We start from the raw sequence: 27,912 nt of genomic DNA on the forward strand, positions 1-27,912 counted from the left end.
CACCACTGTGATTCCCTCATTACAGCTCTTAAGCTAAATATACTTTGAAATGAGATTACAGTTCATATTTATGTCCTGCATTTGATGCCTTGATCTGAGATTAATTTATGATCTACAAATACGGAAACAAAATATTATTACCTGTCTTTTTTTATTGTCCATTTGTTCTAATTATAATTGTGATTTGCATGGACTTTGGCAAAAGGGCATAACTTCTCTCTGTGTTCTTGCTTCTGCAGAGAGAAAGCTGGAGAGAAAATGGACAGAGTGAAATGGTGCAGGAATTGGTGGCTTAGTGGTTGGGATGGCTGTTGAACCCGACTCAGGGGAATGTTTTCCTCTGGCTGCCTGTGCTTTGCACCATTCAAAGCTGAAGAGATGCATAAAAATTACCTAAATGGATTAGATCAGTATTTGGGTTCTTTGGGTGGTTAGTAAGAATACTAAGACACAGCTGAAGATAACTGGAGCAGTCATTTTCTATATTGTTTGATTTTCCAGATGAGTTCAACCCCCTATTTAGTGAGTATAATCAACAGAAGAATTGTGGTTTTTTTCCTCATGAGCTTTTCATGGCTCCTTTAAAGGCTTTCTTATGGTCCTGAGGAATTTGTACATCCTCACAGAGCTGGAAAATAATTAGCCCACAGGAGGAATAGTTCCACTACAGAAGTCATGGAAATTGAGGTTCCTCCTAGATTTTTACTAGGTTTTTTTTTTTCTTTTTTCCCTTTCTTTTTCTTTTCTCCAGCATACATTGGGAGTTCCAAGCACTTCCTCTTCCAAATTTTTATCCCAGCTGTCTGCTTTCCTCTCTGGCTTTTGTGGTATGATTCCATCAATCTCACATTGCCTCCTCTTTGTTTAAGTGATCTTTGTTATTAAAAAAAAGAAAAAAAAATCAGTCTTCATGTTACCATCTTGTCATATACTCAATAAAAGAAGAGTGGGCTTTTAAGGTAAAGTTGCTTTGTTGCCGTAACTTTTTTTCCCTTTTTACATGCATTTATTTTTTCACTTCCCATTAGACCTTCTCACATGTGTTAAAATTTAAAAAAAAAAAAAAATTAAAAAAAAAAACAAAAAAGCCCAAAAAACTATAAAACCCCAACCAACCAAATAAAAAGCACTTCTAAACATTTGGGAGAGGTTCTCTACCTACTTCGTGGCATCTGCCATGCCATCTCTGGATCACCAAGTTTGTAGTTACCAGTGTTTTCAGTTACACATTCCTCAATGACACTCACAACAATTTATTTATTTATTTATTTATTTATTTATTTATTTATTTATTTGAACTATTTATTTATTTGAACTAGTTTGTGTCATCTGCTACAATGTTGACCATTGCATTTGAAAAGGCTCCCTCTTCCGTGGGGAAAATCCATCTCTGGGTTGCCAAGCCCTTTGATTTCACCTTGATGATTTACCAACAAATGGCACATTGCAGCAGCACTGCTGAGGTGGTGCAGTTCTCCAGAGCTCCTAAATACCTAAATAATGTGATGCACTAAATGTAGCTCAACATCCCCCTGACCCAGAGTTCAGCTCTGCCTCCTTGTCTGGGATCAGGCTGCTCCACAGGGAAGGTGGCCTGGGAGCTGACCTTGGCATGGCAGGCACTGCTGAGGTGACAGCAATCTTTTGTCCTCGTCAATTTAGATTCCTTTTAGTCATGGGGAATTCTCATGCAGGAGAAGAAGGGAAAAGCTGTAATTTATATTCACAGCCAGGGCCTTTCCCAGCTCCTGTGCCACTTTGGGTGACCTCCGTGGGCTCAGGGACCGATTCTGTCCGGGTAGCCTGGGGTTTGTTCAAAGCAGAGCACATCTAACATGCCCTTGATTCCTTACAAGCTCAGTCAAACCCCAACATTTTTCTGTCTACTTCTATCTAAAATACATTATAAGATGGATGCTGCTGAAAGTTTCCAGCTGCAGAATTTATACCAGATGCTTTGTTTTGGTTTGCTACCAATTCCCTTTGCTTGTACTGATGCAGAGCTTCAGGTGAATGCTTGTATCTCTTCTGCATGCTCCTTTTTTTGAGTGGATCATGGTCCTAGACTACACCATGTGAATTATGATGTACTGTTGTTAAGCCCTGATGTAGTACTGGAAGCTTGCATTATATAAAAAGTCAGGATATTTCTTCACATTTTAATTAAACACTTTTAACAATATTTGTCTTTACTCTGCTGTAAAAGTAATAGTGCTTTGTTAAAATTTGAGGTCAACAAAAGTGTTTTGAAATAAAGGGAATTGTAAAAAGCATATGTTGCTGATGTTTGGAGGAATTTTCCTGTAAAGTTGTTTTTATTTTTGTTTTAATAGCCTTCATATAAACCTTTTCTTTAAACCTCATATTTAAAACAGATTGGACTTGTTCTTAAGACTTAGGTTATAGGAAAATCAAACCAAATCTTTTGGTGAAATCTATTTAATTGGGCTAAAAAGAGAGATATTGAATTAAAGGGGTTATCTATCTTCAGCCTGGGTAGCAAGTTTTGCAGGGTTGGTTTGAGATAATTTGTCTCTTTCCCCAGCACACCTAGGTGGGTGGGTGGGTACACCACTGGCTGTGAGGCAAAGGAGACAATTCCTACCCTGAGCAAGTGTTCATTCATTCTGTCCCTACACTGCCCCTACGCCCTCACTATAAGGACATTGAGGGACTGGAGCTTGTCCAGGGAAGGGAACAGAGCTGGGAAAGGGTCTGGAGCACAAGTCTGATGAGGAGCTGCTGAGAGAACTGAGTGGGCTTAGCCTGGGGAAAGGGATGCTCAGCGAAAAATTTAGCACTCTCTACAGCTCCATGAGAGGAGGGTGTAGCAAGACAGATTATCAGGATTCCTTTCCATTATTTCTGTGTAGCCTCAGTATGCTTCAACAGCAGCGTTTCCCGCAGTAATTTGGAGCTACTTCTTCAAATCTCAGCTGGCATCAGAAAAAGCAGAGAAAGGAGGACAGATTTCAAAAGCAAAACTTCTGTAGCTAAAATCATTTTGTTCCAGTTCTAGAATAGATGAATTGAAGCCTAGAACAGATCATCATCTATTTATATCCTCAACTTTAAGCATCACACCATCTCTTGATAAAGTCTTTCTGTTTTTTTTTTCATATTTGAGAAAAAGTAAAGCTGCTTCAGTTTTTTGGGCACAGGATTTTGTGGGTTTTTTTTTTTTTTTTTTTTTTGTTGTTGTGTTTTTTTTTTTTTTTTTTTTTTTTTTTTTTTGTGAAACTCCTACTCCCAAAGCTCAATAAGGTCTCAAACGTAGTGGCCTTTAGGACCCAGAAAACACCTAGGATAAAGAAAGATGTCAGTGACATTTTACCACTTGCTCATTAGTTTTCATGGTCTTTCACAGTATTTTCTTGAAATTTCTAAAACAAGGACCTAAAACTGCTGCTAACACCTCCAGTCAATTCACTCTGATCTTGTAATCAAACAAGGCTGCAGAGAATCTGCCAGGCAATTTTTCTGTAAAGTGTTTGAACCTTGCAGGCATATTTCTAGTGCCAAAAATCATTACAGAATTGAAAACCTCTTAGTCAGGTACAATCAAGTGTGAATCTTGGTCTCTGGGTATATAAATTTTTACATTTAAGGCATGTTAGTGTTAACAACTTGACAGCTTGTCTGAAACAATTAATTTTTTAAACCAAAGGATCTCTCCTGTCATAACTTTTTACCATTATCAAAGAAGTGTTTGAGTAGAGCCTGACAGCAAGCCATCCATTTTCTTTAAAGTAAATGGCACAATAATGATGATAGTGATGATTGCAATTATATTATTCACTCTGTGAAACAGGCACCAAAATTTTGACTAACTTCTGCCAGATTTACTCTTCCTTTTAGTAGTAACATGTTTAAAAAATATTTTTCTACCCTTTAGAATTTTCCTGCTGAAAAAATCCTGCTGACACTTTATATGTGTGCAACCAATGTGCACATTTTTATTTCAAATTTAACAGATAATCAACACTTTTCTAGAATTAAATTTTGCCATCTTGCTAAAAACTTTTCCCATCACTCTCTCGTTAAATATCAATAATAATAATAAATAAACCTGGAGCTATTGTCAGGCAGCCCTTTGCAACATTCACTATTCTAGAAATGAGAATGATGCTTTGAGGCCCTATCAGCTGGCTGAACATCTGTTTGGATCTAAAGGGGAACTGATAGAAAGAAATATAAAATCAATTTTCATTTATTAAGATATGTAAGGTTTCATTTTATTTTAGTAGGTGGGTTTTTTTCCCCAGTAAGTCTATTTAAATAATATTTTCTGAAATTAGCAGACTTTGTATTTCATATTTACTTCAGATTCATGTCAGGATGTTCACAGAAATTCAGGCTTTTAAAATGTGGGCTTTTTCTGAATTTACTCTGTTCTTTCTAGGTTAGCCATGATACCACTGCCTCCTTTTACCTGGATGTTGTCTTCTATGGATTTTGACATGGTGAATCTTCTGACTAATTGAATAATTTATTAGTAAATGAGGCTGGGACCATCAAACCACTCCTGATAAGAACTTTTTTCCAGCTTAAAAAAAAATAATTTCCACAAATGTCAAATAAATCTTTTAACTTCATAATTTGAAGACACTTTTATTTTTTGAATCTTGAACTTAAAAAATTGTTTAAGATCAAACACCTAAAAGAAAATATTTTAGTCAAGCTAACTAAACCTGGTCAGCATTTTCTTCTGTCTGTTTCCTGAGAAAGCTGTTTCTCATTCTCTTTTACTCACATAATCTTTTTAACAAAGATTTGCCCAACACTGTTAACCTAAATTCAGAGGTCACAAGAGATTCTGTACGACAGCACTCCCCTAAAAGTGGACAATCAATGCCACTGACTTACTGGATTTAAAGTGTATGGAGCACAGAGGTGCTGATGCTGTGCATTCCTGTGCCACTGCCCCAATCTACAGCTGTTTTCTGTAAATATCTTTGTACCCATTTCTGTAAAGTCCATTCAGTGCCTTTTACTCTCTGCCAATTTACTCCATGTTGCACCCCTACAGCCTTTTTCTGACTGTTCGCATTCTCCAGTCTTCCTTTCATCCTTTCATATGTGTATTGACAGTCCTTTGGGCTGTTCTTGCCTCCTTCAAAATCTGTCTCCAGAGGAAGAAACAGCTTGAATTGATTAAATGCTCACATCCCTTTTTTTTTGGCTGGATTGACTTTCAGTCATATTAAATTAATTAACATCTGTGGACTTCCAGTGCCTCTAACACACAAAACTCTTTTAGGGTGCCCAATAAGCAGTGATTGGAATCACTGTGCCCATTTTTTGTGGTCATTATGGTCAGAAATTTGTTTCATGACTGACTTAACTAAAAGTTAGAGAGAGCTTTGGTGGCAAGCGCAATCTAAGGGTTTCTCTTTCAGTGTTTCCTCCTCTATCACTCTGTCTCTCTTACTGATGGCTGTAACTATTGGTTCAGGATGATTTCAGTGGCCTTGAGATCAGCAAAATTTATCTCTGACAGCACTGACATGTGAATTATTATTGATGCTAAGGCAGACCATGCATTTGTGGGGAGCTTGTTTCAGGGTTTCACCACTGTAAGGATGAAAGAGTTGTCAGACAATATGATTTCTGCTGCATCCTAAGTTCCCTAATTGTTTATCATATTAACCTTGGGTGATCTTGCAATCTTCTGTCTGCACCATTAATCAGCTGACATCATCCTTTGTTCTGAAAGGACATTATCAAATCCAAAGACCAGAATACATCTCCAATGAGAAGGGCAGTGGGGCTTGGTGACCTGAGAAAGGGGATTGAAAAGACCTTTACTTTTCATCTTTGCCATATAACCTCAGATGAGTCACTCCCATCTTTGGATTGCTCAGTCTCTTGTCTGATGGAGAATTTCCTGAGCTGCTCTGCATGCTTGGCACACAGGCTGTGGCTGCTCCTGGAATTACTACTGCTAAAACCAGGAGCTCCCCCAGGCTGGGTCCATTCCAGCTCCACGTTATCATCAGGAGGCACCTGCAGACAGGCAGACTCTCAAATTACACTACAGACCTAAACAACAGCCAGATCATCTCAATGTATTTTAGGAATTATTGTTAGTCAACAACTAATCCTAAATGATTTTCAGTGGGAGGATTGCAAACAAAAGGTTTCTCAAAGGTTTAAGGATTTTTAGTTTGGGCTGTATTTTTTTTGTCAGGTGTGGATTTTGTGTTTTGGGGTTTTTTTTGTTTGTTTTTTTAATGTTTGTTTTGGTTTTTGTTTGTTTGGTTTTTCTTTGTTTGGTTGGTTTGTTTTTTATTTGGTTTGGTTTTTGTTTTGTTTTGTTTTTTGTGTGGTTTGCATTCCTTTTCCCCTCACCCCAGCTGAGAATGGTCACATTTGTAATGTTATCTCATATTTGATGTGAAGAAAGGTTGAAGTTCAGTGAAGTCATGCTCATGAAATAATTTTGCCATGGACTGTTCTGCAACATGATAAACATATAAAAGGGAAAATTGCACTGGAAGGACAAAAGGATTGTACTTATGAGGTGCAAATGATTTATGTAATACTCAAAGCAATATTTCAATAATCCTCATTTGGTGAATGAAATGGTTTTATTATGGGATGAACTTCGTGAAAGGTGAAACAGATGTAAACCCAGACAGAGATCAATTATTTGATTTCAGCTGCAAATACAATACCTTTCATAAATGGTTTGAATTCACTGGATCTCTGGGTTAAACTGATGGATGTTTACTTTGTGTATCAGTAACACAATCTTTTCCAGACAATGATGGATATGATTAAATGGCCTAGGGCTCTATTGGAACCAGACACAAAATATTCCTCCAAATTCTCTTCAGGGAATGTAGCAGTGTGGCTCAGAATATTTCACATGGCTACTGCCTGTTACTCAGCACTGCTCTGTCAGGTATAAAATGGGTCTTTGTGCTCCCCAGACTGAGCCTGACGCTTTGGATACATCAGGAATGCTGAAACCTGTGCCAAAAATCACTCCTTTGGCTACAGCTGAGAGCTTTCCAGAGAGGGTCAGCCCAGGTAATTGTACGCCCAGGCTTTGTGTAGGGGTTTGGCTGAGTCTGACCTGAGTTTGGGGAATTTGGGACCATCAGCTGCAGGTCTGCAGGGTGTTTGGGATCATCTCAGAGCTATGCTTGAGCTACTCAGTAGTATGAACAGCAAGAAATGTCTCTTGAGGTATAAGATTAAAAAAACCAAATTCCGAGAAAACCTAAAAAAAAGAAAAAATCCTGAAATCTTACCAAAACTGCTGACACAAGAGAATAAATGCAAAAAATTCCTTATGTTGACTACAAAATTACCAATTGATCTGACAATTGGATTAATTTGGGGTGACTTGAGTATATTAGAGATGCTAATTGATGCTGTGGGCCTGAGCTCAGCACTGTGCCCAGGCAGAGCCCTGCAGCTCAGATTTTGTGCAGCCGTAAGCTCCTCACTGCCCGAGCACAAGAGGACTCGTGCTGTCAGCATCTCCTAAGCAGCTGCTTTTCAAACCGAGCTGATTGCTACCAATGACCTTCAGTCCTTCAAAAGCACAAACACCTGTCCCCTGCTCAGAGTCGGAAAAAAAAAATAAAAGAAAAAAAGGGCAGAAAAAAGGAAGCCAGGAGAAGTTAGACAGAAGACCATTCACATCTTGATGGGAATCTTTTATTTATTTATATTTTTCAATTAATAAATTCCTAACTACTGCTACAGGTCTGAACCTCTATTCAGGCAGAGTGAGGCTGGCAAGATATTCATAAGATAACACTTACTGAGGAAAAAAATCTATTAGAAAACTATTCAGCTATGTTGATGTGGTGAATAGAACAGTTTTATTCCATTGGCATGCATTCAATAAAGAGAAGTTAATTAGTTTTGAGAACTTCTATATTTCAGTAAAACTTTGGACTAATTTTCAGTTGGATTTTTTTGCCTTCTGGGGATCCTGTCAGTATTTTCAATTAACAGATTTCCCTGCTCAAGCTCTTCAAAGAAATGGTGTTAGAAATAGAGGAGAGCAAGGATTGCATTTTTCATTTCATAGGAAATACACAATTCCTTTCTTGTTTAAAAAAACAGAAAAAAAAAGAAAACAGTAAAGTTTTGGATGTAAATTAAGTTAAATAATTCTGAACCAAGTTATACAAATAAATTCTCTGTAGTAGTTTATGTATTGGAACTGAAATGAGAAATCACTGTAACTGCCCCATTCTACCCCATAGTAAACAACAACATTCGAAGATATCTCTCATTCCTTCCTCCACCAAACAAATTTCCTTACAACTCTTAAAGCATCACAAGAATTATCAGTATTTCTGGGGAAGTTCTTCATCCTTTGTTGGTTTTAAATACTTGTAAGGGTGTACATGACCTTTAGGATTTGCTCTAGTATTAATTAAACAGATTTTTTGAAAGCATGAAGACTTTACTGTAGTATGTATAACCAGAACCTACAGTCCACAGTAAAAAAATGTGGATTGTCTTTCTTTGCAGGAGAAACCTGATGTTCTTTTTAAAATGGTATGTGAATAATAGATGCTTATGTTCCATTTCAGCATTATACTTTTATCTACAGTAAACATGAACTTTGGTCTATTATATTAAATGATGGCACACAAATGCATCAAAGAAATGGATTTTTGTCAGCCAAGTGCCTAATGTCAGGATTGTTGGTGATGTGTAAGGACTGGCTGAATGATCCCTGGGTCTGGTACACAGAAATTCTTGGTGCAGAGATAAAAATACGTGTTCAGATTGCTTTTCTTTGTGTTTACAATCAGCTAACGGTACTGAGAGGCTGCAGCTATACGGGGGTGTTTCTATATTGTTTTATCTATCCTGCAACATTGAGTCATCTCTTGAGAAGAATCTGTTATCCTCCAGACATGGATTTCATTTAATTATGACTGTCCCACCATAAAAATCTTGATTTGTTCACAAAAGTCACTTTCTCTCTCCTTGTTTCCTCTTCCTCAAAGACCATGAGCTTGCTTCAGCTCTAAGAACTGTGAATCTCATACTCTTTTTTCTTCTTTCTTTGATTTTTTCTTCTTCAGACAATTATCTCAACCTTCTTTCTTCTTGCCTTGAGGGCTTAAATTCAGTAAAAGCTTTCTCCCTTTCAACTGAGTGTTTGCAGCAATGATCAAACCAATCATAGCTCCCTGTTTTCTGTACTCTAAAATTAGAGTGTGTTGGGGCTTATGATTTTTTTAACATCCTTTGTATTTCTGTACAGTCAGAAAAATGCTGGCCAGTTCTTCTGCACTTCTTCCATCACATGCACTCTAAAATACATCACTCTGAGGTCTCACTTCTTCCAAGACTGTGCTTTAAAAGGATTCTAAAAATGCATATTTGTAAAGATTTTTACCCATAGTATTGCCTAATTTCAGGTTATGGAAATATTAGAACAGTCAAGGAAGGACTGTAGCTTCTATTTGAGAACTGAACCTCCATAAAACAATTTAATACTGGGCATCTGAAATCGTCCTTGAGTTCTCTGGGACACTTCTCATCTGTTCTGTTTCAGCTTCCTTCCTCCAGGGATGAATTGCTCTTGGTTTTTTAGGGAATCTAATGCAGCCAGGCATTCCTTGAAAGAAAATATATGGGCTTTCTTCAGAGGAAGGCACAGACAGCTTTTAGCATGGATTCCAGATTAAAAAAAAAAAAAACCTTTTTGCATCATTTTTATGGTTTTTAAACATCCCACACTAATATCATCTCAATCAGAAGAAATAATAGAGTTTATTTATTTAATTTGGACTAATCTATTAGAGCTATAATGATTCTTTTCATAACTAATACTAGCTTCTCAGTTAAATGTTATGGCAAACAGCTGTAGATTAAGCTGCTTTGTATATATTTTATATTCTCTTATCATTTCTGAAGAAAAATCCTACTGTTGACAGCAACAACAATAAAAGAAGGTAGGAGTCACACTGTATATAGCAATTGTTTTACTTTGATCTGCAGATTTGTGTGGTGTGTGGGGGAAGACAGCAATGGAGGAATAGCTATTAAAAGGGAAAATATTTATAGGATTGCTAGCAAAAAAAAAAAAAAAAAAAAATAAACTCCAATATCAGATCAAGCAACATAATGCAAAGTCAGTTTGAGGGATTATCATGTGAAATGTCAAATCTGATATTCCAATAATAGGAATCCTTCAGTTAAAGCAGATCAAAAAGTCGGCAACAAATCTTTTCTGACAGAGTTTTAAACAGATCTTTAGTAAAAATTGTCTTGTACAGAACATTTTAATTTTCTGATACAAATCCCACACATAGAAGCTGGTGTCAGCATATTGCAGCACCTTTACTTCAGTTTTCTCATACTTGTACTGGTGTGACTCCCTGCAAGGGCACAAAGACACCGTTCCTAGGATGCTCTCAGAGAGTGAAACACACAGGATGCAACATCTCCCTTCACAGAACACTGACATTATATGAGTCAAATTCACACTGAAAAAAAAACAAAAAATGAGGCACCTATACAGTAAATATGATGTGCCTTTAATTACATTTTACATTTAATAGGTAATAATTTTTAAAGGTTTTTAAAAAAATAAATAAATAATAGTTTCTGATAAAAATTATTGCCAATTATAAGTTTGGTTTTTTTTAAACCCAAACTTTTGCATCCTATACTAAAACTTGTCAAACAAACAAATGAATAAAGAGAACACACAAGAATTTTTGCACTAACTCTGAATGACTTTTGGTTGGTGTCATAATGATCTAGAAGACTTTGGAAGAAGAAGGGAGAGTAATTTCTATTTCTATGAGGTGATTGGTATAGATTTTTTGTTTTAACCAACCATTTTTTAATGCTGGATATTATGATTAATAAGCTAGAGTAATTATCTAATTAAATTCCATTCTCAATACAGTGCTCATATCTATTTCTGTTGAGAACATATCTGTCTTCCTAGAGGACAGCCTTGGAATTGTTACTCAAAATATCTCAGTTTAGGCTAGAATTTATTTTTAATTTCTGCTCATCTTTAACAATGAGAAAGATCTAGTTGCCTGTAGTTATATTTTATAAATGTTTAAGTTCTTACATTTATAAATTTAGGTATTATTTATATTCATATTTAGAAGCTTAAGGTTTAGGCTTCCAAGTCTGAAAGTTTTGGCAATGAAGGTTTCAGTCAATTCAAAACACAAACCATGCCAGGAACAGCTTGTTTCTGCCAGACAGGTTGCCACCTGGAAATAAGAAGATAAATGCATGGATTTTGATGTGATTCATGTTGATCATTTGATATTATTGCAAGCAATTTTTTGGTGTATAATTATACACATCCATCAAGCAGCAAAATTATGGGGGGAGCTGAAGGTGGTTTTGTGTCAGCGAGTTCAAATCCAGAATTGCTACCATGATGGTGTGGGGTTATGGTCACACCACTGCCATAACAAGAGGGTCTGCATGCAAGCTTGTTCTTACACACTGCCCTGAGATCTCTCTGCTCTTAGGGGTGTAACAAGTCGGTCTGTATTACTGAGGGCAGCTCTGTGTCCCTTTTTACTTGGTCCTTCTGCCTCTGCTAATTTGGAATCATGAGAAATCCTTCAGGCCCTTCTCTGTGTGTGTGGTGGGGAGAGAGAAAGTGAAATTGGATTACTCCCAAAATGTCAAGTGTTTTAATTCAGGTTTAACTCCGAGTCACATACTTGTACTAGTAATATTTCAGAAGTGTTTTCTGCTGTGATTTTGGCCCATGCAGCAGCACCTTCCCAAAGGGTTCTCGATGAGGTTTAGCAATTAGACTATCCCAGGGATCCCAGCAGGCAGGTTTAAAGTGTTGAGCTCCTTTGGGCGACTGACAGGTCATTAACATGGATGCAGGACTCCTTGCCAGCTTACCTCAGTGTCTGGGAATGCTTCAGGGTGCACATAGGTTATTGATGTAGATGTAGCTACAGCATGCAGAGATTTCTCCCTGGATTTCAGACACCTTTCCACCAATAATATTAGTGAAATGTGCGTGTTTCAGTGGAATACAGCAATAACTAATTAAATAATTTTTAAAAAAGAAAGAGAGAGGGAAAGAAAAGAGAAAAATAGTCACTTCTTTGAATGTCAAATATTCTATAACAATGGTAAAATCATTAACTAGACCCATTTTTAATATTAAAACAGAAATTACACATTAAAAAAAATTGCATCTTGCAGATTTGTGATTAAGGTGGATATTAGGGAGTTATTATGCTCCCAAATGCTGTGAAGATTGGAACTAGTTATACATCTCTGGTAAACTGAGAAAAGCAAGGAGCTAGTGACTGTCTTTGAGAAATGAAATAATTCTCCTGTGTTACTTTACTTCAGGATTTTTTTTTGTTTACTCTAATCCTTTGGGTACATGAGGTAAGGGGATATTTTCTGTGTTGTGGTGGAGGAAAGACTACTTTTATTTGATCTCACCACAATATGGAAGCCCCAGAAGTGTGAAATATGTTTTTGGATTATTGGAATTACTGTATGCAAAGGGATTTTCAGGTTTTCAAAAGTTTTTCTCTGCAATATTACCAACTGTCCTATAATGACTTTATAATGCTGAATTGCAACCCCATTTCTCTGTTTAGCCCAGAAATAAGTTCTGTACCTTTATGACTGGTTCTGAGAGTGAAGGTGGGGAGAAGAAGTGCACAGTTTGTTTGCAGAAATTGCACTCACTCCTCTCATCCTGCTCCTGGAATGTCTTGTCTGCAGCATGGACAGCAGGAGAGAGCTCTCCTGTGCTTTTAGTTAGTGTTTTTAGCTAGCTGAGGCAGAGAAGTTCCCTGGACTGTTGCTTTTCTTTTCCTTGGAACTGATCAGCCTTGGTCAGGACCGAAAACCTAGAAAAACACTGGGAGCTCACACCCGTGGCCCACTGGGTTCTGGGCTGTGGCATTTTCCAGCTCAGGAGGGACTGATAGGAGGCTGAGTGAGCTGAGCTTCACCCCACAAAAAGGACTCTCTCTGAATTTGCCATCTCTTCTAAACAGCAAGAGGTTCCATTGTTCAGTATTATTTATTTTTCCACATTTTATGAGTACTTTTCTTGTTAAATAAACAGTTTTTTCCACTTTTCTCAAAGGAAGTTTATCTCCTAAACAGGTAGGGGGAAGGACTGCTGAATTTTGCCCTTTAGGAAAACATCCCTTTGGAAGTTCCTTTCCAAATCTGTCCCAAAACCAGAACACCAACATATATCAAAAAATGGATATTGGTCAATAACAGTAAGTAGCTGTTTTTCTGACAATTTCTCACCAGTCTGAGTAGAATTCCAAAAGTATGAGACTTTCTTTCCAGCTCTCATTTGTCGCAGACATCTTTTTGTGAAAATCCTTTTCTTTAGGATTTTCCCTTCTGAGAAGCTGAGGCCTCAGAAACAAAATGTAAACAATGGTTATCTGCTGCTGTGGAATGCATCAGGTTTTGTCTGTGATTGGGCCATCTTGAATGTTTACAATTAATGGCCAACCACAGACCACATAGCTTAGACTCTCTGTCCGAGACCTTTGTTATTCATTCCTTTCTATTCTTAGTCAGCCTTCTGAGGAAACCTTTCCTTCTAATTCTTTTTAGTATAGCTATAATGTAATATATATATCATAAAATAATAAATCAAGCCTTCTGAATAGGGAGTCAATATTCTCATCTCTTCCCTCATCCAAGAACCCTTGTGACCACTGTCACACCCATTGAGTCATCCACTTGGTAGCAGTTATTTCACTTGTTCTGGGCTGCTTTCCTTTCTTGCTACCCAAGCTTCTTGGAAACCCTCTGGGCTGATTAAATCACTGTCTTAGTGCTGGCAAATACATATCTCAATATATGGAAACAGAGGAGGTATAATTTATTTTCGTTTTTGCTTTCCACCCTAGAAAAAGAATGTGTGAAAAGTACAGTATGAACAGAAGTTCATGGGTGGAAATAACCTTAAATTGGCAGCTGTTGTTATTTTACTCTGTTGATGCTTCTCTACTGTGGAAAGGGCCACTTGACTGATGCTATGAGCAAAGTAGATGATTATTGTAAAACAAAGCACAAACTAGCTGTAGTAAAAGTTATAATTTCTCTTGTGACAAAATGTAGGATTTCTGGGCATACATCCATTGTTCATTATATTAGGTGCTGTACAAACATGAGCCTACTCACTGGCCTCTATTTTTAAAGTTTCCTGTTCTTAGAAATGTATTAATCTTTTCTCATCTGTGCAAAGGGAAGGTTAACATGAGGCATGAGACTCTGTCAATACAAAGGAGGCAAGTCAAATTAGGAGCAGAGAGCTCATTGTGCTGAATTGGTGGAGACAGAAGCCATGTAATAAATCTTTATGCTCCAATTTTTACCTCTTGCCCTTGAGATCCTCATTACAATCAGTGGGTGGTAGAGCATCATGCTTTAGGGACACACCAATCTGCCCAGAAATAGCTGAAGGATTCCCATATGACACTTTAATGTCTTCTGCAGGTATCTTTATACCACTGTAGACATCACTAATGTCTTTAGTATTACTGTAATGGGCCCCTGGGGGGCTTAGTAAAGACATTACATGGTCCTGTAGCATATTAAGAAATTTGTCAATTGGCACATGTTCTGATAAAGCAAATAACATCTGTAATAGATTCCAAAACATCACTGCCAAATATAAGAAAATCAATAATCCCAGGAGTCTTATTCAGTGACTCTGGAAAGCTTGGGTGTTCCTGTTATGGTCTGTGAGGCAGCAGTTAATTTTCAGCAGTGTGCTAGTTTCTGGGTAGATTTTTTGTCTCTTTAAACACCTCTTCCTCAGCCCCTGCTCTTTCTGTGTGCATTCAACACAGCAGAGGCTCCATTACAGTCCTGTGTCACCAAAGGCTCCCTCTCTGTTCAGAAATTTTGTCCCACGTTGGTCAGGGATTTGTTTTGATGGCAGAATAAACTGAATTAAGGCGAAGCTGGATTTGTTGCTACCTAATCTCCTTCATTTTGTCCTGCTGTCAAGTGCTTTGTTTGTCTGTCTTCCCTCACTCTCTTCCTCTGTGAGCCTGTGAATCTGCTGTGCTTACAAATCACTGCACAGAACCCTTCTCCCAGAATAAGGTGACTGAAGTGAAAGTGATGCCTGAAAACCAAGACTCAGAGAGGCATACTCTTCAGTACAGATGTCTTTGTGAGATTGGAGCAAAATAACAGAGAGCAGTTGAGCTTAGAAAGGACCTCTGGAGCTCATCTTGTCTAACACCTCCCATCCAACAAGTTTAAAGTAGCCATGTCTTTCTTTCTATACAAGGCTTTCCAAGTCGTATTTGAATGCAAAATTTGCTGACATGGCTGTAATGTGGCAGAAAACTACAATCCTGCATATAAGTTGGGTAAAGTCCTCAAGCACTAAGGTAATGCTTCTGTGAAAATAAAGATGAAAATAATTACTCACATTTCTAAGGTAAGAAATCTTCCAACCAATCTTCCAATTTTTTTTTCGAAGGCATATAAACTCTCCTGATTTTTCAGGTAGGAATCTAAAATTATGAACATTTATGACAAGCATATTCTGGGGGCCTTAATTCACAGAAGAATATGAAATAGGAAATATCTAATAGCTCAGCCAGCAACTTTTTTTAGCCTATCCCATACATGTATATGGTCTCCTCTAAAGCAAGAGATGCCCTGGTATCTGCATAGTGGAGCCTCATTTGAGCTACCAACAATTTTTCTCACTCAGTGGGTTTATTTTCTCATTCCTTCTCCCTTTGTCCTGGCTCTGCACTGTGGCTGAAGTTTCATTAGCATTTTAATAAGTGAGGCTAAATTAATAGCATGAGTTTCTTGTCTCAGAGCTCTCATTGCTTCCAAGTATAGCCCAGACACATGGTTTGGGCTGGTCACTCTTGAGTGCCAGCAGCTGAGAATAGGACTGAGAAGTGAAAGTTCACTCTTTTTCTAAGACCATCAGTGCAAGTTCCATGTCATTAAACTTCAATTAAAATCTCAGGCTTATTAGCAACCATGATCAAATTCTTATGATCTCAGCTTGTCTTTTGAGACAGAATATCACTCCATCATTCTTCTGAGAGACATAGTGCTCATAACTGTATTTTTTAAAAAAATATGTGTATTTTCATTACTATTTCTTTCAGAATGTGACTCTCTTCACAAAAGTCTGGTCCTTTAGAAAGTCTTTTAATTCAAGACCTTAATTTTTTTTCCTGCCATGACTTAGGAACAACTTTATTTTTGTTATTACTACAAGGTCATCTTAAGTGCCATTCTCAAGAAAAGTAAAAACAATTGTAAGCAACAAAACAGAGAAGCATCAGTTTAATGTTGTCCTAAGCAAAGAAACATTAAACTGTTCTGCCCATTTGAGTTATAAAGAGAAGGGTTTGAAGACCTCATCTTGTATTTCCCATGTGTCAGACACTGACTGCTGCTTCTTACCTCTAAGAATCTTCCAGTCCCTGGTTTTTGGCTGCCTTTGCTTCTCTAAGCTATGTGAAGTATGAGTTGAACAGTATCAGGAAAAGTTTCTGTTCAGTCACTCAACTATTAGAATGGTCCTTGCTATGATTTTAGCTTTGGACAACTGGGACCGTCTGAATAAATTTTTGAGCATGGTTTAGTAGTTTTTCTGGATCTGAAAAGATTCCTAAATACATTTGTGTTTAGCTATGCCATTTTAGAGTTTAATGACATGGATGCATTCAACTCTGTGACAGATGGTTTCAGTATCAGAGGATTATCCTGGAAATGTTTAATTTAGTAATATCTGTATCTCTTTAGAGATTTATTTTGGTCTCTGTTGATTCTGTCTCCAGAGGCCTATAGAGTTTTTGTTATAATTTTTATCCATTTTGATATAATGCACAAAACTTTACTAACTGATCATTACATAGAAAAAATAAATCAGTTGTAAAGTAAACTCGTATCCCAAGAAACTTTCAGTCCAGAAATCTAAGAAGACTAGAGTGGGAAGAGATGATGGAGAAGAATTATTTGGGACAGTGAAGAAAAGGGATATGAAAATAGTACAGCCTAAATTCTTAAGCCACAGTCATACAGACATTTAAATAGGTACCTTTATTATCACTGTGAAGTTTATGTTGCAGGACAGAGCCTTATTTGGCACTCAGAAGACACGAATTCCAGAAAATCAGTGGTAGAATAAATCCCTCCTGGATTCTAGAAGGGAGGCATTGTTTGCATTGTGTATTGTTTGCATTTTGTTTGGTATATTTTCACAAAGACAAAGCATGCTGTAGGTGTTAAGATTATAAACTGAGGTTTGAAATACACAGGTTCTATTTCTTGCTTCACTGTAGATTTTCTTTCTGACCATCAGCATTAGTTACTGTGCAGCATGGGAGAAAATGCAGGTAGGTACTTGACAAAAACAGATAAAGCACTAAAGAGGAGCCATTTAGGTGTATAGTTTTCTCCAAATAACCAAAGAAAAAAATGTGATTTCTGAGAGATGATGCATCTAAAGCTGTGCAAAAAAAAAAAAAGGTAAGAGAGAGGAGTATACTTAAATTTGTTGAGCTTAGGTTCCAAATTAGGTTTGCACAAATGGGGACTTTTGCCTGCTTAGGGTTCAGACACATCATCTCCTGAAAACAGACGGTTGAATGGATAAAAGTGTTTCTCCTTAAAAGATGACTGGAGGAAATAGCAGGGAAAATACCTGCTCAACTTATTTCAAAACTTGGAACCAAGAATATTCCTGAGTTCCAAAGCAGGAAGAGTTCCAAGAAGAACTGCTTCATCATCTCTCCAGGGAATGTGTTGAAGAGCACACCTAAGACATCACCAGGCTGACTGGGAGACACACCTGGAAAACAGAGTGATACAATCAGAATGGAATCTGTATCTAAATTCTCTTGACGTCCCAGTTTAGACAGGCTGTGAGGTATCAGAAACCCTTGTTTTGTGTTCCCTGTGTAAAATGGGGATAGAAATACAGGCCACATGAAAACCCAAGTCTACTCCTACCTGATCATACTAAGAAAAAGTTTGTCCTCTGTCAGCCTTACTACTTTTTGTATCCAACAATTATGTCCACCTTTCTTCGTGTAAGCTTTCATTTTCACTGCTCCATTCATTGTGTCACTGACTGATGTGTAACAATGCCCTCTTCGCTCTTGCACCTCACTTCTTGTTGGTTTGTGGTTTCCTTGAACTATGTTTCTTCCACAGCAATCCAACTTGCATTTATAGAGTTAGATTTCAGTCATTCAGTCAGAGAAGCAACAATAAATGAGGCATCAGAATCTATTCCAGCTTTTTTGTTTTCTCCAAGGGCCTTTTATTACTTTGGTTGGACTTGCCATTCTCTTTATCACTGAACTCATTTCAGGATATGATCTTTGTGCTCTAATGAAGCACCTAGAAAGTGTTTCAGATCAGTGCAGTACCAGAAACAATTCTGACTCCTGAAAACACTGGTTTGAGTACCTACTACGAAACAAACATGAAGTGATGAAAATCAAAAACAGCATATAAAGAGTGTCTGATAGCCTCTTTTTTTTAGAAGCATTTCTCAGTCAATAAATTTTAAAGATATTTATTTGCCTTCAGGTAAGCAGTTCACAATGCTCCCACATCACACTGTGTCAGAATTTGACTAGAAATCCTGCTTTGTTTGACTGGAAACATCTGCTGAAATGTCATATTTTGCATGAAATGCAAAGCCAGACCAAGATGCACATCTGTAGTTATCACTACAGAACTTCACACTCCCAGCAAAAAATACAGCCAGGACTACAACCTTATGGCCAGAGTCCAGGTTTTGTTAATACATTGTGGCAATGAAAATTATTCTTTGGTTCCATTGCTTACAGGATATTTATGCAGCATTACTGAGGATTATTAGATGGAAGCAGGTGAAATGACTCTTATGTTTTGGTACCCTTAAATGGATTATAATTAAATAATGTGTACAAGTGTACAAAATATTATTTTGATCATTATATGAATTTAATTGAAGTTTTTATATAAGGATAAGGAAAAATAAGGAAAAAGAAAGTAATTAGAGAAGAAAAATAGAGCTTTTCTCATCAAGATTTGCTGAAAACCAAAAGAACCCCTGTAATGTAGCAAAGTTGTTCCAAAGAAATCAACTTCTTTGATCTGTTCCTTCACAGTCTTTTTTTTCATTTGGTGAGTATGGTATTGATAACGTCTTTGGTAAGTTGTGCTCAGATTTGATTCTATCTTGTCCATGAAGGCCAGAGTGGCACTGATGAAATGTAAAAAGAAGGCAATGGGGAAAAACAAATAATGGAGAGAGTCCAGTTTCCACTGCACTGATTCTCTCTCAGAGTACATAAGGGTAAAAATGAAGAGGTATAATACTGTCCTCCTGGAAAAAAAAAAAACAAACCAAAAAAAAACCTAGAAGTAAGTAGAGTTCTGGATGCAATATAAGAAATGGCATCAGGATGCAACTTGTGGTGCAATGCAAGAATTTGTCTCCCACCTTCATCTCTCTCCCGTTTTTCCATCAGTGGCACATCAAAGGCACCATCAAAGCCTTAGGATTTAATGGGTAGGAAGATCAAAAATAGGTAATTTATCACCCTTCTAATTACCAAATGTTATTTTGATTACAGGGAGAGCACAGACAATTGGTTGCCTAGTTTTCTTATCACTGTTGTTGTTGGCTCTATGGAAAAGCTCTTTGGTCTATCTTTTCTTACTTCTTTCGTTTGTTTTCTATTTAGAGTGTAAAAACATTTTGTATAGTACAGCTCATTACTGATTCATCTCTATAAGAAACAAATATGCTTATTTCATATGTAACTGGACATTGCCTTAAAAATCCATCAGCTCCCAGGATGTTTGCTTGATGACATTTGGTCAGGAAATCATTCCCTCTGCATAATACCCCCAGTTGAATATCACTGAAACCTCAAGCACAAAAGCAAATGCCTTTGTTAGAAAGCTGTACAAACTTTGGCATAAAAACAAGAAAATAACCCCGAAATATTTCATCCAACACTGCAATTCAGAAGGGAGAAAAAAAAAAAAAAAAAAAAGCCATTACCAGGAATGATTGTGTGTTCAGGACCGCTTACTTCATTGGGAAGTAAAATGGGCCATATCCAGCTCACCAAGCGTGTGGAATATGTATCAAACATTAGAGCCTGACATCCTGTATTGTCCTGGTTGATGAGAGCATGTGTTTGAACAGAAAGGTCATGCCCAGTCATGTGTGCTGAGTGTTTAGCTGGTAATGCAAAGTCAACATTTTTTTCCCCCTTCCTTCTCTCTTTGTTTAGGTAGTAGAATACTGACACAATACTGATGGCTGCCTTGGTTTAAATTTCTCACATGCAGAATTTTAAAAGTTATTTAGATTCTGCCTCATAGCAAAATTTTCCTAACAATTTATAATCTTAAAGTATTCCTTTGTTAGCAGCGTCCATCTGTCAGTGATAGTTTTGCTGATGTACTTCCAGACCCAAAGAAATCTCTGATGAAGGGCAGTAGATATTTCTGTACTTCATCTACATCTACATGTCTGGTTTTGAATCATCCTTATCTACATGCATTTCTGTCACTTATGCAAAGAGAGAAGGGAAAAGCAAGGATGGTGGAGGTGAATAATATTTCCTTCAAGTGATAATAGGTAAGAAGTCAGAGAAACAGATGTTTTTTCTCTTCACACTGAATATTTCTGTCCCTTTACAAAATGCATGACAACTAAACATTGCTAGGCATATAGCCCTTTTGGCAGGAGAGCTTTTTATCCCAGAAGTAGGGAAAATGGTGAGAGTTGACATTTGAGACACTATGATAAAATTGAGAGACCATTTGATTTCTGATGGAGCAGAAATTCTATTTTCTTCAATAACAAGTGTTAGATTCAATGAGTTATTATGACCTTAAGCAGTTCCAGTTCTGTCACTGATGCTTGAATAATTCTATGTCCTTATTTCTCCTCTTGTGTTTTGATCATCCTGTCTCCTCAAAAGGTGCATCTAGACTGTCCTGTATTAATTATGACAACAAAATTTAGTATAATAAAGTTTATGACTCCTAAAATCACAATTTCACATAAAATTTGTGATTATAAAAAACATAAATATGATAAAAACCCTGCTATTTTCTTGATGTTGAAACCCATTGAAGCAATGCAGAATATGAAAAAAAAAGCTTTAGCCTTGGCACTTTTAATAAAAGTTTAAATTATAATTCAAATCTTCATAGAAAATGTTTATTTAATTCATTTAATAAGATATCTTTCCATGCAAAAGTCATTAGAAAACTTGTATCACTCTTCAGCCTGTTTGGGTAACATAGTGATCTCTTTATCTTCTAGCAATTGCCATCTGTCGTCAGAAAGTTTTCCCTATAAAAACAGGAAAATGAAATTTATTATTTGAAATATCAGATGGCAGAGTACTGTGCTGTGTTCCATACATTCAGTTGCTACAATTTTGAAAACACTTGAAAGATTCAGCACTTATGGAAAAAATAGGTTCTTGTGCAAGATTTCAGTTAAAAGAAAACAATAAAATCTCATGGTGGTGAACACTGCTGATTGGCTGTTCTTTCTTCAAGTTAGTTTTCAGAAATAAGACATGTAATGCAGATGTGCTCTGTGTGATAGGAGGGGAAAATTACTTAGGTATAAATCTGACAAAACCATTGATTTTTTCGATATTTCAGGTATAAGGTATCACAAAGGGAGGGTTGGATATCTTGTTAAGGTACTTGAATGGCATACCTATATTTATTTAAGATAAATATTGCATGGCTTGACCATTCTTTGATATTACAGGATGGTGAGGTGTGATCAAGAAACCCTTTTGACACTTGTTTTTTCTGTAGGGAGCACTCTCAGAACCATACATCAAAAATAGGAGCACAGTGTTGGAGGCTAAATACTAATTAGGTGAATCCCAGGAGGCTCAGATCTAATCCTTTTGCTGCTGTATGTGTTTCCCCTGTAATGTAGACCACTAAATGAAGGATGCATCCATATCCTCTCAGTCTACTTCTGTACAAGATTTACTTTGCAGCAATCTCAGAGCCTTTGGCAGGAAATGTAGAGTTGGTATTGCTCCTTTCACTTGGCCAATTTTCGAGCAAAATTTCCTAAACATTTTTTTCCATCTGTGAACCAGCAAGGGATTTCCCTTGTTTCCTGCTTCTACACCATTTGTGGTCTTGTGTGTGTTTTGTTTTGGGTTGTTTTTCCCTCTATTTGATGCTTCTGGGCTGTGTGCAGAAAGCTGTAACAGAAAGAGTCCTGTCAGAAAGCCTCTGGCCTCTTCTGAGCCACAAGTAGGCTCCTGATGAATGCATAGGGTGAAAAACTTTTCCTTTAAGAGAAAAAGCTGAAATATGTTGTTGGCACATTTTTTGTCAACACTAAGTTTTGTGCAACTCCTTAATAAGGATGCTCAGATGAAAATATCTGCCTGTTAGCTGAAAGCTTGTGCACCTTGGAAGCAGAGATCAAGCTACTGTAATGGCAAAACTAACAACAACAGCATATATTTATATTTGCTCCAGAATTCAGTGTATTTTAAAATGCTGCTACTATGATTTCTTTTTGGAAGCAAACAGGGCAATCTGTTCATCACTGCAGAATGAATTTACTAGGCATAAAATGATCCAAAATGGCTTCTCAAATCAAGACAAAACTACTTCCATCTTTTTCATCAATAAATATCACTAATACCCCATCAGCTCTCATGCAGAAGATTTATGTCAAAATGAAATATTTAATATCACAGATTTGACTTTAAGATAAAAATAAATTGTAAAAAAATATACATGGGCTTCCATTTTTATAACAGGAGGGTGTAAAAGGGTGAAGATAGCTGAAGAAGTAAACTTTCTGGCTCTGATAGCTTTTCCATGTTTCCTTTTGTATGTTTTTACTCTTATTGACAAATATTGAAGAAGATCCAGTTAGCAGTAGAATATTCCTGTATCAGGAAAAGCCATCTAACAAGTCCACACTTGGCAACAGAAAGGTGAATGTTCATCCAATTCTATAGGAAGAGGATTTTTAAAAGAAAAATGACTCTTCAATCTGCAGTTACTGGGTAGATGTGCTGGAGGGTGTCCAAAGAAGAGCAATGAGGATGCTCAAGGGTTTATAGCACAAGTTTGATGAAGAGCAGATGAAGGAACTAGGGGTTTTTAGCCTGGATACTCAGGGGAGCCCTTTTCACTTCCTACAACTCCCTGACAGGCAGTGCTCAAGTGGAAATGGTCTCATGTTACACCAGGAAAAGTTTAGAATGGACATTCAAAACAAATTTTCACTGAACGTGTTGTCAAGTACCAGAATAGGCTGCCAGGAGAGTTGTGCAGTCACCATCCCTGGATATATTTAAAATATATGTAGATGTGGCCCTTAGGGACATGGTGTAGTTATGGACTTGGCAGTGTTAAGTTCTTGGTTGAACTCAATTATCCTAGAAGTTTTTCCCAACCAAAACAATTCTATGGTTCTATGATTTATACTGCCTTTGATCAGGTTAAACTCTAGGGAAAGGTGCTCATCAATAACAGGATATTGTGAGTTTCCAAAATCATCACTAGAAGCCACAGCCCCATTAAAAGGAAAAATGTATCTCTTAGGGCAAAACCAGGGTTTTTTTTGTGTGTTCTTAATTAAGTTGTACAAACTCCTCATTTAAAATAAAGGAAAATTAAGAATTCAAATCCTTAATTTCTATCTATGCCAATTATGGCCATGTTCTGTTACTCATTTCACTTATATTAATATTTTCTTATTCAGCTCAGTCATTAAATTCGGTGAGACTACATTACCAGGCACTTCTGTCTGAATGATGACATGTGGGTGTTGTATTTTGTCCAGTGGATTAATTTCCAGAATAGCATACTTCTCTTGAAGGGAAACAGAATTTACCAGCTGGATTATTAAAGGAGTGAGGTCAAAAACTTCAGTTCAAGCAGAGCTATCAACTAAAGCTTCATACAATGACACACATCACAACTCAGGAGGGGTTTTGCAAACAAGCAGTAGAAGGTAAAAAGGAGAACAAGTTTATGGCTTGAGCCTGGAGACTAAGACAGTAACTGAATCAAATCACATGCTGAAATAAATTTTCTCTTGATTAATTGCTCTCATCTAAAGTCCTTAAAGAGCTTCTGGCGATGAACAAATCTCAGCATGCACATGGTCTGCATGAGTGCAGAAAGTGTCTTATACTGAATTGTTGACATGAATCTTCAAACCAAGATGATTCACAAATTAGACAAGGAATTGAAATAGGAATTTGGGCTTTGCAGGGACAATTCACCATGTGTGTGAGTCAAACTGTTCTCATATCTGTGTTGCCAAGGGCTATATCTGTCACAGTTTGTGAGGCAGGATTTCTGCAATAGGGCAAACTTTGGTCATTTTAGTCTATATTTTATATATATATATATATTGCTGCAGACATAGCTAAGTATTTTAGATGGATGATTTTACAATTACAGAATAATTTACTTATTGAATTTAGCTGTGAACGGAGTCACATTTTAAGCATAGTTGCCTGTCACATGTTCAGTGGAAATTCTCCCACTGTCTTTAGTCAACACTGAGTAAATGCAGTGTATAGAAATACTACTGCTCTCACATACAGAGGGTTCAAGCTTTAATTCTTCATAAAAATCACATAAGACTATGGAAGGCAGATTGGGGAAAAAAATATTCATGCTATGCTACATAAATATTCAGATGATGTAAAGTTACAGACAGTAGAATATCAACTGATGTTTTGTAGTTAACAGAGAAAAATAAATTCCTTCAAATGATTAAATTAAATTATCTTAGGTGCATAAAAATTTTTGTTGTTAGTAGTAGTAGTAGGGTTGTAGTAGTAGCAGTAGTAGAGGTATTAATTTTCTATAAGTGTCTGTTTCTGTTTAATGAATAGGGAGAGCAGAGGAGTGGTTTAACAGTTTGAGTCAGTGAGGTGAATCTTACATTAATGCTGAAGATGCTGTTGATCATCCAGGACTCACAGGCAGGAGAAGTGCTAACATATTCAACGATATAATTATCCTTAATATGATCTAAAATAATCTTAGAACCATGAAAGTTAGGAAATACCTCCAAGATCATTGACTCCTGCCTTTGATCAAAAACACCTTGTTAGCTAAGCCCTAGCACTGACTGCCACTTCCAGTCATTTCTTGAGCACTTCCAGGGGTGGTGATTCCATCACTGTGCCAGGCAGCCTGTTCCAATGCTCAACCACCCTGTCAGTGAAGGAATTCTTCCTGATGCCCAGCCTGAACCTCCCCTGGAACCTCCTCTTGAGGTTATATCCTCTTGTCTCAGTACCAGTTTCCTAACAGAAGAAATCATCCCCTCCTTGGTTACAATCTTCTTACAGGGAGCTGGAGATAGCAATAAAGTCTCCCCTGGGCATCCTTTCCCTCCTCCAGACTAAACACCCCAGCTCTCTCAGCTGCTCCTCATCAGAACTGTGCTCCAGACCCTTCCCCAACTCTTTCTCTGGACATGCTCCAGCACCTCAGTATCTTCCCTGTGGTGAGGGCCCCAAAACTGAACCCAATCCTTTTTCACTGGGTCACTTCCCAGCCCCTCTGCCCCCAGCCTGGAGCACTGCAGGGGGTTGTTGTGACCCAAGGACATGACCTGACATTTTGCCTTGTTCAACCTCACACAGTTGGCCTTGGACCATTGATCCAGCCTGTCTGGACCCCTCTGCAGAGCCCTCCTGTCTCCCAGCAGACCAACACTCCTGCTGAACTTACATCATCCATGAGCTGATTGAGAGGGCATTTGATCCCCTTGTACATTTATCCACAAAGACATTAAACAAGAGGACATTAAACAAAAATAAAGACATTAAACAACAATACTCAGTACTGAGCCCTCAGGAACCCCACTGGTGACCAGCCACCAACTGGATGTAGCATCATTCCTCACCACTCTCTGGGCATGGACCTCCAAATATATAAATAATTAATGGTAAATAGTACAACCTTTTAAAAAAATGTGTGCAGAACACATCTCAAAACTGTGACAGTCAAAAACCTGTGCACTTTTTGATGACTGTGATAACTGAAGCTTTTCCCAATAATTCAGCATCTCTAGGAATGATTGCAAAGGCAATGAACAAGGGGCAGAGAGTCTGATTCCTCCAGCTTTAGGGGAAAAAAAAGGGAGATCTGTTTCATATTTTCATTTTGTCAACACGTAAAATCTGATATCCCTGAGAACTGGCAGGACCATTATTGATTCATTTACTAAGTAATCTCATATAGCAATTTTACGCAGCATAAAGTGCTCTTTGGTGGCCTAAACCCCTATTTTTGCGCAAAACAAACCACAAATCTGATAGTATAAATAGAGGTAGGGAACTAACATATGTTTCTTTGCTTTAAATAGTCCTTTATGTGATGGTAGTGTTTCATAATAAAGTCAAAGGTTTCTGTGTGGAAAAAAAAAAGGGAAAAAAAAGCTTTAAAGGAAGCAACCTCCCTTGACAAAGATCAGTCACAAAGAAGAAAAAAAAATAAAAAAGACCTGACACAATCTTTTTCTTAGTCTCCTTGCTTATATCTGGTTTTAAAAAGATTATTTTAATTACCTACCTCTGTTAACATGAGATATATTAATACAGGAAGATTCATTCATCCCACATACTATCCATTCATCTAGCCTAAATTTTCCCTTCACTATAATACCTTCCAAAAGATGCAGAGTAAATGGGTTCTTGGTAATATGATCTAATAAAATAGTGTATATGAGAATATTGTGAACAGATTATTTTTCAATTAAATTATCTTTCCATTAGAAGTATATCTGCTGAATATTTTTCACCTTGGCTTTAATGTGCTTCATATATTTATTTAATGAAGATATGAATGACAGTGCATTCATTCTAAATTTCAGTTTTCATAATGGAGTGGCCTTTTCAGACCTCAGCAGGACCCATAATTTCCTGTGCTGAGGGCTGTACAAACATACAAAATGGAGATTGCTCTTGCTCTGATTAATTTATTATCTAAGAGATAAGCCAGACATAGGATACACCTACATGGGCTCTTGCCCTCTAAGCAGACATGAGCTCATTCTATTTGCATCGAAAGCAGATGGAAATTTTGTCTGCCTGTGCTCCACATTAGCTGGAAGCCTTGTGAATACAAATAACATGGAGTTGAGCCCCAGCTACTGAGTGCTGATGAAAGATTTTATATCTTAACTTGTGCTTAGGGTTTCCCAGGACATCTTCTCTCAAGCATAGGCAAAGTGAACTCTAGTCTTCTGAATATTATTGTGTAGATAATGCTGAAGAATACAAAATGGCAATGTGGAAGGGAGCAATATGATTTTTGGAGACGTCTGGATGGGTAAGACAAAGGACAGGAGTGGCAGTTTCTTGGGGAAGGACTGAGTAACTGCACATTCAAATACAGAACCAGTCCAAGGCAGAATCAGTGTGCCGTGTCTGCTAGAGTTAGTCATGGCTGAGAGTCATTTAACTCTTGGAGTGATCATTTAACTGTCTAATAATTAGCTTTATTAACTCAGCTACTCATTTGTATTTTTTCTGGAGAAAATGAACAAAGGCAGACACTCCCAGAGAAGTTACCTGTCCACTCACCTCAGACACTTAAATTACAATGGACTGAGTCATCTGTGGGTGTGACATTTCTCTCCCCACCTGACTACTGATAAAAACCTGCACTTTCATTTTTACATTACAGAACTGTTTCCGCTTGATTTTGAAATGCTTAATGTTACCTTGAATTGGCTAAGCCTCTGTTCTGACCTGAAACCGCCTTCAGCTGATATCGGACACTGTTTTCATTCTCCTTCAATAACCTTATTTTCTGGATTTTTTTCCTTATTTTCTGCTGCTCTGCTCTGTAGATTTCCAGTCACCAACCCCACTCCTAAGGAAATATAAAAAGAGA

Source organism: Zonotrichia albicollis, chromosome 1 (assembly GCF_047830755.1).
Source record: "Zonotrichia albicollis isolate bZonAlb1 chromosome 1, bZonAlb1.hap1, whole genome shotgun sequence".
Lineage (NCBI taxonomy): Eukaryota > Metazoa > Chordata > Aves > Passeriformes > Passerellidae > Zonotrichia > Zonotrichia albicollis.